This window comes from Erpetoichthys calabaricus, chromosome 11, assembly GCF_900747795.2.
Source record: "Erpetoichthys calabaricus chromosome 11, fErpCal1.3, whole genome shotgun sequence".
Classification (NCBI taxonomy): domain Eukaryota; kingdom Metazoa; phylum Chordata; class Cladistia; order Polypteriformes; family Polypteridae; genus Erpetoichthys; species Erpetoichthys calabaricus.
The window spans coordinates 99,902,655-99,915,169 of NC_041404.2; positions in this window are offsets into that span (position 1 = coordinate 99,902,655).

The following is a 12,515-nucleotide window of genomic DNA, read 5'->3' on the forward strand; positions in this document are numbered from 1 at the left end:
TTCGCTGTTTGCGGCTCTTCCTTCATTTCCCCCTACTGCGTTCACAGTCTTTTCACGTGATTACGTGGGAGGCGTGATGACGTGACACTCAACTCCGCCTCCCACGGCCATCGAGCTGCCGTCCATTACAGTATATTGTCAAAAAAGAGGTTCCAGTTATGACCATTACGCGTTTAATTTCGAAATGAAACCTGCCTAACTTTTGTAAGTAAGCTGTAAGGAATTAGCCTGCCAAATTTCAGCCTTCCACCTACACGGGAAGTTGGACAATTAGTGATGAGTGAATCAGTCAGTCAGTCAGTCAGTGAGTCAGTCAGTGAGGGCTTTGCCTTTTATTAGTTAGTATAGATCTAATGTGTGGTTATGATTATGAGTTGGACCTTTGACAATCTGACAAAATCCCACTGAATTTAACAAATAAGTAAAACATTTGCTAAAAGTGTCAATTTCCACATCAATGTGTACATTAAAATCCCCCATCAGTATTATGTGATTATAATGTATAGCCAAATCAGATAGAAGGTTGCTAAATTCAGTCATGAACAATGAATTTGGCCCTGGTGGTCTGTAGACTAGCATTATAATTGTGTTGGAATCTGTTTTAATATTTAAAATGAATGCCTCAAAGAATGTAAAGTTGCCTAAATTTTTAGAAGTGATTTGCATTTTGTTACAATGAATTATTCCAAGGCCTCCTCCTCGACCAGAATCTCTAGATTTATGAAGGAATGAGTATCCATCTGGTGACGCCTCAGCTAGGGGAACAGTGTCACATTTACTAAACCAGGTTTCTGTGAGAAGACACAGGTCAGATTTTGTAATTAATATAATATCATTTACCAAAACAGCTTTAGTGCCAAGAGAGCGAATGTTCAATAAGCAGCATTTAAAACCGTATGCTTCTTTCTGAACTGGTGATATATTTTTTGTTTTAATTTGAAGTAAATTTCTATTACAGATGCCCCTGGGGGAGGGTCTGGTTTTATCCCTTGGTCTAATTATACACCTTATTTTTTGGTTATCAATTAATTTAAGGTTTGTATCAAGACTAAATTTACTGGATGCCCCATGACAAGGATTATAGGTAACAGCTTCAGGAAAGTAACAGGTGGGATAAACAACAGCCTGTGATTTAAGATCACATGACTGCGGCCTGGATGGTGCTCTAATCAGTGAACCAGACAGTTTTGCTGCCATATTTTGGGATAATACATAAGATCCCCTCCAGTTAGGATGAAGACCATCTCTTTTGAACAATCCAGGCCTTTCCCAAAAATCATCCCAATTGTTCACAAACGCTATGCTTTTATTTTCACACCAGGTTTCTAGCCAGCAGTGAAGGGAATGCAATCTGCTATAAATCACATCCCCTCTATGTAATCTTGGTAAGGGGCCAGATACAACTAAATTCCGACATTTTCTTTTAGCTTTGATGCATAGAGAGATGAAGTTCCTCTTTACTACTACAGATTGCTGTAAATGAATATCATTAGTGCCGGCATGCAGCAATAAGGTAGATACTTCATCGTCGGTGACACGGTCCAATGCGGCCTCTATGCCAGAAATCTTGGCCCCTGCGAGGCACTTAATATTAACTGCTGGTTTAACATAGTTTGGAATTCTAACATTCCACACTATGGAATCGCCAATTATGAGCACTTTCTTATTCTCAGTTTCCACAGGTGCACTGCGGAGTGCTGAGAATCTGTTCTGGGTCCGAATTGGTGACCTGGGTGCTGGGGGACTACATTTTGGATTCTTAGACCCCCATCTTACTGTTACCCACTCGCCCTGTGGCTGAATTGGTGCTGCTGACTTCGGCCGCGCATTGACTACTGTGGGACCAGGAGAGACTGAAGCCGAATCAGAAGTAGCCAAATTGCCTAAACAAACCGAGTCAATCCAATTTTCGGTTTGCCTAATCGCTATCAGATTCCTAACGTGGTCCTCCAATTCGCGTATTTTCCTGACCAACTCTAAATTAACTAAACACTTTTGGCAGGTGAAGCTGTCTACACTGTCAGCCGGAAAACCTGAACTGTACATGCTGCAGGACACACAACATATAAACGTACCCTCAACGGGCAGAGAGCAGATAGAACTTACGTTTAGTGTTGATGTCATCTTCTCCATTTTTTGTAGTTACTTAATTGTTTTTCGCTTCAGCTGAATCACTAAGAGACCGTCGGCTTTAAGTTTCCACCACCCACTGAGCGATCAACTTTAATTTCTTACTGCTGGTTATTTCTACTGGTCAGCTGCCGGCTTTACTTCAGATGAACTTGCTCGGGTGTTTGCGAAGGGCTACATGCCTGTGGGAGACACCGCTGCTTTGTGCTTCCGCTCGCTGCTCCACTCTGTGCTTCCGCTCAGTGTTCCACTTCTTAATCTAGCTTCCACTGCTCTTTTCCATAACTTCATGCTGTGGCTCATCAATTTTATCCCCCTGTAGTTACTACAGTCCTGCACATCCCCCTTATTCTTAAATATTGGCACCAGTACACTTCTTCTCCATTCCTCAGGCATCCTCTCACTTTCCAAGATTCCATTACACAATCTGGTTAAAAACTCCACTGTCATCTCTCCTAAACACCTCCATGCTTCCACAGGTATGTCATCTGGACCAATGTCTTTTCCATTCTTCATCCTCTTCATAGCTGTCCTTACTTCCTCCTTGATAATCCATTGCACTTCATGATTCACTATCTCCACATCATCCAACCTCTTCTCTCAATTGTTCTCTTCATTCATCAGCCTCTCGAAGTATTCTTTCCATTTGTTCAACACACTCTCCTCGCTTGTGAGTACGTTTCCATCTTTATCCTTTAAAACTGCTACACATCTTTCCCAGCTCAGACCCTCTGTCTAGCCAATCGGTACAGCTCCTTTTCTCCCTCCTTAGTGTCCAACCTCTCATACAACTCATCATATGCCTTTTCTTCAGGCTTCGCCACCTCTCTCTTCACCTTGCGCCTTATCTCCTTGTACTCTTGTCTACTTTCTGCATCTCTCTGACTATCCCACTTCTTCTTTGCCATCCTCTTCCTCTGTATACTCTCCTGTACTTCCCCATTCCACCACCAGGTTTCCTTTTCCTCCTTATTCTGTCCAGATGTCACGCCAAGCACCCTCCTTGCTGTCACCCTAACTACATCTGCAGTAGTTTCCCAATTGTCTGGTAATTCTTCACTACCACCCAGTGCCTGTCTTATCTTCTCCGTAAACTCATCCTTGCAGTCCTCCTTTTTCAACTTCCACCATTTGATCCTTGGCTCTGCCCTCACTCTCTTCCTTGTTTTGATCTCCAACATCATCCTACAGACCACCATCCTATGCTGCTTAACTACTCTTTCCCCTGCCACCACTTTGCAGTCTTCAATCTCCTTCAGATTAACTCTTCTGAATAGGATGTAATCTACCTGTTGGCATCTTCCTCCACTCTTGTACTTTACCCTATGTTCCTTCGCTCATCTTAAAATACATATTCACCACAGCCATGTCCATCCTTTTGGCAAAATCCACTATCCTCTGACCGTCTTCATTCCTCTCCTTGATACCATACCTTCCCATCACCTTCTCGTCTCCTCTGTTCCCTTCACCAACATGTCCGTTGAAATCCGCTGCAACCATCATTTTCTGTCCCTTGGGTAGACTGTTCATCACTTCATCCAACTCACTCCAAAAATCTTCTTTCTCATCCATTGCACACCCAACTTGTGGGGCATATTCACTATCAACATTCATCATCACACCTCCAATTTCCAGCTTCATAATCATTACTCTGTCTGACACTCTTTTCACCTCCACAACACTCTTGACATACTGTTTCTTCAGAATAACCCCTACCCCATTTCTCCTCCTATCCACACCATGATAGAACAATTTGAATCCACCTCCGATCCAACTGGCCTTACTCCCCTTCCATTTAGTCTCTTGCACGCATAATATATCAACCTTCCTTCTCTCCATCATATCTGCTAACTCTCTCCCCTTACCAGTCATACTGCCAACATTCAAAGTTCCTACCCTCAGTTCCACTCTCTCATCTTCCTCCTTTCCTCCTGCCTCCAGACATGTCTCCCCCCTCTTCTTCTCCTTCTTATTCTTCTTCTTCGGCCAACAGTAACCCAATTTTCGCCAGCACCCTGTTGGCGAACAGTACTGGTGGCGTTTGTTGTTAACCCGGGGCTCAACCGATCCGGTATGGAAATTTGTATTGTCTGCATATTTTTTTGGCAAAATTTTACACCGGATGCCCTTCCTGACGTAACCCTCCCTATTTATCTGGGCTTGGACACAAAGAAACACACTGGTTTGTGCATCCCCTGTGGCTGGGTTTGCACAACCTGAGCCACTTTATAAAGCGCATATTTACATATGATGGCGATATAATTTTTAACATGAAATGCAGCAAAATATGTTTATTACATTATACAGATAAAATGTTAACATTATTTAAATAACAACAACAAAACAACAACATTTATTAATATAGCACATTTTCATATAAAAAGAAGCTCAAAGTGCTTTACATAAAGAAGAAAAGAAAAATAAAAGACAAAATAAGAAATTAAAATAAGGCAACATTAGTTAACATAGAAAAGGAGTAATGTCCGATGGCCAGGGTAATAATCTATATTATTAATAATTAAACATTTGAGGACACGGTGTCGCAGTGCTAGCTAGTTCAGGGATTGCTCCTGCCTCGTGGTGTATTCTTTCTGGGGCTGGCGCAATATTGGAAGGATAGATGGATAGAATAATTAAACATGTACTATGAAGATATTTCAATGTTCCTTAAAAGTTTTGAAGAATCGGCATTCTAAGCTTATAGATGGCTTAACATCTATTACAGAGCTGATTGTGTGGCGATTGATTACTTGGAGAAAGAAAAGGAAGGACAGGAATTGGAGGTTAGTACGTTTGAAAGAGACAGTACTGCTGCAATAAATTATTTCATGAAAGGTCGCGCACGGCACAACAAGCATCTTGCGGGAGGCAGGAAAAATCTCTGGACAGGACGTCAGCTCATCACTATCACTGCGCCACCGTGTTCCCATGTTTAATAACATGCTTTAACTCCTATCATCATGAAAATTATATCAAGTATACATCTCGGTAATAACTTAACTTTAAAGGCATCACTCATTTTCCAATTTTTAATTCTAGAAAAGGAAAATCAACGTTAAGGGAGTAAATGTAATCATTTTGCACTTTAAATCCTTTATCATATGCAAAAAGCAGATAGTAAAAATGAACATTACAAATAACATATGCATAAGCAAAGCGGTATAATGTATAATGAATCTGTAGCAAGGAGAAGTTTCAAAGAAAGTTTAAAGTGGAAGAATGTGTCACGATTGGCTATCTATCTATCTAAAATATATTCCCAGTCATGTAAAAATAATTGATGAATACCATCCCTTCATAGAACCCCAGGCTTTCTCATTTTTTAGTATGAGGTATAAGGTCTTAGGTAGAAGAGGCAATGGAGGAAGTAGTAGGAAGGAGAGAAAAATAGTAGGGTGGATAGAGAAAAGGGGCATGGAAGAGGGGAGAGGCAGGAGGGAGGATGGCACTTTGTTGGATAGCAGAATGTGGACACAATTTTTTAGGTTGTTGGAATCTGTTTTGAAAGAGGTAGAATGGAGTATGGAGTTTTGATACAGGGAGCATTGGGAGTATTATCAGAGGGTGGATGCCATTTTGAAAAAGGAATGAGGGTGGGTTGAGATTTGTCAGAGGAAGGAGGTTGTTCTAAAATGGTCACTGTACAAGAACACAATTTTCAAATCAAGTTTCTCAAATAATCACTTTGTCAGGTTTGTGACATTTGCTGTTGTGAGATTACATCAGTGTATGGACACCAACTGGTTAGTAACGCTTGCTGAAGAGTAATTTTTAACCCACAAGTAAAATTAATGCAAATTTAAAATGTCACATACCTGATGCTTTCATTTTGCAAATATTTACCTCTTATTGCAGAATTACTGTAAAACTACATTTGTGTTGTTTTTTTTTTTAAAATTACCTCACATCACTGATCAGACTTTGCTGTTGTTTATTCCTATACAGGTGCTGGGCATAAAATTAGAATATCATGACAAAGTTGATTTATTTCAGTAATTCCATTCAAAAAGTGAAACTTGTATATTAGATTCATTCATTACACACAGACTGATGTGTTTCAAATGTTTATTTCTTTTAATGTTGATGATTATAACTGACAATTAATGAAAGTCCCATATTCAGTATCTCGGAAAATTAGAATATCAATTAAGACCAATGCAAAAAAAGGATTTTTAGAAATATTGGCCAACTGAAAGGTATGAACATGAAAATTATGAGCATGTACAGCACTTAATATTTAGTTGGGGCTCCTTTGGCCTGGATTACTGCAGCAGTGCGGCGTGGCATGGAGTCGATCAGTCTGTGGCACTGCCCATGTTGCTCTGATAGTGGCCTTCAGCTCTTCTGAATTGTTGGGTCTGGCGTATTGCATCTTCCTCTTCACAATACCCTATAGATTTTCTATGGGGTTAAGGTCAGGTGAGTTTGCTGGCCAATCAAGAACAGGGATACCATGGTTCTTAAACCAGGTACTGGTAGCTTTGGCACTGTGTGCAGGTGCCAGGTCCTGTTGGAAAATGAAATCTGCATCTCCATAAAGTTTGTCAGCAGCAGGAAGCATGAAGTGCTCTAAAACTTCCTGGTAGAGGGCTGCGTTGACCTTGGATCTCAGAAAACACAATGGACCAACACCAGCAGATGACATGGCACCCCAAACCATCACTGACTGTGGAAACTTTACTCTGGACCTCACGCAACGTGGATTCTGTGCCTCTCCTCTCTTCCTCCAGACTCTGGGACCTTGATTTCCAAAGGAAATGCAAAATTTACTTTCATCAGAGAACATAACTTTGGACCACTCAGCAGCAGTCCAGTCCTTTTTGTCTTTAGCCCAGGTGAGACACTTCTAACGCTGTCTCTTGTTCAAGAGTGTCTTGACACAAGGAATGCGACAGCTGAAACCCATGTCTTGCATACGTCTGTGCGTGGTGGTTCTTGAAGCACTGACTCCAGCTGAAGTCCACTCTTTGTGAATCTCCCCCACATTTTTGAATGGGTTTTGTTTCACAATCCTCTCCAGGGTGCGGTTAACCCTATTGCTTGTACACTTTTTTCTACCACATCTTGTCCTTCCCTTCGCCTCTCTATTAATGTGCTTGGACACAGAGCTCTGTGAACAGCCAGCCTCTTTAGCAATGACCTTTTGTGTCTTGCCCTCCTTGTGCAAGGTGTCAATTTTCGTTTTTTGGACAACTGTCAAGTCAGCAGTCTTCCCCATGATTGTGTAGCCTACAGAACTAGACTGAGAGACCATTTAAAGGCTTTTTCAGGTGTTTTGAGTTAATTAGCTGATTAGAGTGTGGCACCAGGTGTCTTCAATATTGAACCTTTTCACAATATTCTAAATTTCCGAGATACTGAATTTGGGACTTTCATTAGTTGTCAGTTATAATCATCAACATTAAAAGAAATAAACATTTGAAATACATCAGTCTGTGTGTAATGAATGAATCTAATATACAAGTTTCACTTTTTGAATGGAATTACTAAAATAAATCAACTTTGTCATGATATTCTAATTTTATGACCAGCACCTGTATTTTGCAGAACTAACCCCACTAATGCACCCCTTGCCAACCTGTCCTAGGCTAAGCTCTTCCGGCTCCTTCCTGCAAATAGAGCAGAAAGAAACTGTGGTACCTGGAATTTTCAACATATTTTTATACTTCAACTTGTGCTCCATGAGGGCTCAGGATGAGAAGACAGAATAAGCTGTGATGCTGGTAACACCTCTGCTCAGAGTATTACTTAGCAAGTCAAAACATCACAATGGTAGGTAGCTGTTTTCTCTGCTATTCTAAAGTAGGATAGGATAAGATAAGCTCTAAGAGGATGTGGGGCTACTGATATGTAAATAGCTGAACGTTGAGTGTACTGTCTGCTGAGAGGCTTACCTCAATGGAACTTTAATATGCATACGGGAAAGCTTGTGTGTGTGTGTGGGTGTGTGGGTGTGTGTGTGCGCATGCCACAAACAACTAAAAACACATTCTTCACTCTTAGAGACAGTGGGCTTCTGTCTACTGCATCTGTTGTCTTATTGCAAATCTGAATACTTTGTCTGAGATTTGACTGAGAGGCACCACCAGAACAAGAAAGTGCTCCTTGTTGTGTTTGACAAAGCAGTTTCACATAGCCTTATAAAGATTTTGGATGAAGATTGTCATCTTCAAATTAAATTTTGAAGGGAAAAATATATATCTTTGTCACACTTAAAATGCTTTGTAAGGTTCAGAGCAATAGTGATCAATATAATAAGACAATAAATAAAATAATATTGACGTTAATGTTTTAATTGTTCAGAAAAAAAATATCTGCAATATGGATTACTATGGCATGTTCATCCATGCATAGACCAAGACAAATACAAAGCATTATAGCCTCACAAGGGTTGGAACGTCTATCTGACAGCACTGAATACAAACCATGAGTTAAAGTTCTATAAAGGTACCAGTTCATTGCACAGCTCATTCAAAAACTCACTTATGGAAGGGTGATTTTGAGCTCCCAATTAGCCTAGCATTTATGCTTAGGATATGGGAAGAAAATTTGTGTACATTGAAAAAAACCCACACAGTGAAAAATAGGAATGTGCACTTCCACACAAGTTATAACCAGGCTATGATTTAAATCCAGGGCCTGGATAATGGGGCAACAGCAGCTATCACTTTTTTTCAAGCACTTGAGAATTCTGCTCAATCTGAAAAATATGTATAACATAAAAAATGATTTATTAAATTGTTTAATGAGGCAAATAAAAAATCTGTTATGAAGAGTAATGAATCATTTCTACTTTTTACTAGATACAGTATGAATTGTTGTAATGGCATAGAAGCAGTTGTTGGACAATTAATAGTTTTTATTATTCTTTTAAGATACTTGGTTTTCTTAAAATTGCATTTCATGAATAATAAGTGTAGATTAGAGGTATCATTCTGCTCAGCAGAGTTTAACTGCTGTGAATTAAAAGCATGGAAAGACTGAAGAAGGGTTGGAGTCCCAAATGGGAAAGCCCTGTTTATCACAGGATTAAATACTAGGTGCTACTGGCATTGCCAATAGTACAGAATATTAAATTGACCATCCCTCTTCCTCAAGTCATTTTAAATGATTCTTGCAATCACAATGTTGCCCTGAATGCCATAACAGAATATCATGCATATGCTTTATATAAAAAGCATAACTGTGCTGAAGCTGAAATAAAAGCCCATTTATATGTATAGAGATAATGAGTGTGTGTGGGTGTCTGTGGGAAGATATGCTTTGCTATAGGTGCATGTGATTTCCCTTTTCTTCTAAATTCATTTGAATTAATGTAAGCTTCAGTATAAGAAATAGTGAAAACATCAACTGACCTTGGATCTAAATGTTTTTCACTGGAATCATGCAGCTGAGTTGGACAAAAGTTTCTTAGTCATTGCATTCTATTAGGACCTTCTGAGAGGATTAAAAAAGGTTGCTAGCTTTTAGTATCTCTAGATGAAAAAAAATGCAGCTTCCTTTATTCTTCTTTCTTTCCCTTACGCCTATTCCTACTCCTACTCACTCTTATGCTCTCTCACTCTTACTTGCTCTTGGCCTTGAACAGGGTGCCACTAGCAGTAGTTCACTTTTCATCTGTGTTAATGCTGAGATTGGCTTCAAAAGTAGCCATGAGCATGAAAAGATGTCAATGAATAAAATGCATATATATTACAAAATAGAATGACTGGAGGGTTGGGGGCAAAGTCAATGACAAAGAGTTTAAAAAAAAAACTGTAGGCAAAAAAGCTTACAGTGTGCTGCAAAGATTAAACACAAGAAATTCAGAAGAATACCATCATTAAAAAAGAAAATCAACTGCAAAAATTACAATTAGGTAAGACATTTCTGTCATGGGCGGCACAGTGGGTAGCGCTGCTGCCTCGCAGTTAGGAGACCCGGGTTCGCTTCCCATGTCCTCCCTGCGTGGAGTTTGCATATTCTCCCCGTGTCTGTGTGGGTTTCCTCCGGGTGCTCTGGTTTCCTCCCACAGTCCAAAGACATGCAGGTTAGGTGAATTGGTGATCCTAAATTGTCCTTTTTGTGTGTGTGTCCTGCGGTGAGCTGGCGCCCTGCCCGGGGTTTGTTTCCTGCCTTGTGCCTTGTGTTGGCTGGGATTGGCTCCATCCCTGTAGTTAGGATATAGCAGGTTGGATGATGGATAGCAGAGTCCTGGAGGGTGCATGGGAGTTTGCCCAACCAGTCTACATGTGTTTTGTGGACTTGGAAAAGGCGTTTGACCATGTCCCTCGGAGAATCCTGTTTTGGGGGCGGGGTGCTCTCTGGGAGTATGGGGTACCGGACACCCTGATAAAGGCTATTCGGTCCCTGTACAACCGGTGTCAGAGCTTGGTCCGCATTGCTCCGTTTCCAGTGAGAGCTGGACTCCGCCAGGGCTGCTCTTTGTCACCGATTCTGTTCATAACTTTTATGGACAGAATTTCTAGGCACAGCCAGGGTGTTGAGGGGGTCCGATTTGGTGGACTCAGGATTGGGTCACTGCTTTTTGCAGATGATGTTGTCCTGTTTGCTTCATCAGGCCGTGATCTTCAGCTCTCTCTGGATCGGTTCGCAGCTGAGTGTGAAGCGGCTGGGATGGGAATCAGCACCTCCAAATCCGAAACCATGGTCCTCAGCCAGAAAAGGGTTGAGTGCCCTCTCAGGGTTGGGAGCGAGATTCTGCCTCAAGTGGAGGAGTTCAAGTATCTCAGGGTCTTGTTCATGAGTGAGGGAAGAATGGAGTGTGAGATCAACAGGCGGATCAGTGCGGCTTCTGCAGTGATGCGGGCTCTGCATCAGTCTGTCGTGGTGAAAAAAGGAGCTGAGTCGTAAGGCAAAGCTCTCAATTTACCAGTCGATCTATGTTCCTACCCTCACCTATGGTCATGAGCTATGGGTAGTGACCCAAAGAACGAGATAGCGAATAAAAGCGGCTGAAATGAGTTTCCTCCGCAGGGTGTCTGGGGTCTCCCTTAAAGATAGGAGGAATCAGATAAGGTGGCTCGGGCATCTGATCAGGATGCCTCCTGGACGCCTCTCTGGTGAGGTGTTTCGGGCACGTCCAATCGGGAGGAGGCCCCGGGGAAGACCCAGGACACGCTGGAGGGACTATGTCTCCTGGCTGGCCTGGGAACACCTCGGGATTCTCCCGGAACAGCTAGAAGAAGTGGCTGGGGAGAGGGAAGTCTGGGTATCTCTGCTCAAGCTGCTGCCCCCACGACCCGACCTCGAATAAGTGGAAGAGGATGGATGGATGGATGTGTAAATAAATATATATATATATATATATATATATATATATATATATATATATATATATATATATATATATATATATATATACACAGTACTGTGCAAAAGTTTTAGGCAGGTGTGAAAAAATGCTGTAAACAAAGAATGCTTTCAGAAATATAAATAATGATTGTTTATTGTTATCAATTTACAAAATGCAAAGTGAGCGAACAAAAGAAAAATCTAAATCAAATCAATATTTGGTGTTACTACCTTTTGCCTTCAAACCAGCATCAATTCTTATGGGTACACTTGCACAAAGTCAGGGATTTTGTAGGATTATAGTTGGGTGTATGATCAACCAATTATACCAAACAGGTGTTAATGACCATCAAAGTCACACGTAGGTTGAAACACAGTCATTAACTGTAACAGAAACAGCTGTGTAGGAGGCTTAAAACTGGGTGAGGAACAGCCAAACTCTGCCACCAAGGTGAGGTTGTGGAAGACAGTTTCATGTCATGGCAAGATTGAGCACAGCAGCAAGACACAAGGTAGTTATACTGCATCAGCAAGGTCTCTCCCAGACAAAGATTTCAAAGCAGACTGGGGTTTCAAGATGTGCTGTTCAAGCTCTTTTGAAGAAGCACAAAGAAACGGGCAACGTTGAGGATCGTAGACGCAGTGGTCGGCCAAAGAAACTTGGTGCAGCAGATGAAAGACACATCAAGCTTATTACTCTTCGAAATCGGAAGATGTCCAGCAGTGCCATCAGCTCAGAACTGGCAGAAACCAGTGGGACTCAGGTACACCCATCTACTGTCCGGAGAAGTCTTGCCAGAAGTGGTCTTCATGGAAGAATTGCAGCCAAAAAGCCATACCTCCAACGTGGAAACAAGGCCAATTGACTCAAGTATGCACGAAAACATAGGAACTATAGCACTTAAACACAAGAAAAATGATTAATTATAAAAACCAGCCAACCCGCGGTGTAGCATACGCCGCATAATTATGTATTGATGGGTGAACACTTCCTGAAAGACACAGTTGTCCAAATGGGGTGGGTTTGAGGATACGACTGTGGGTGAATGAAAAGATGGAAATCTGGAGAGAGCAACATACAATTGTCCGTG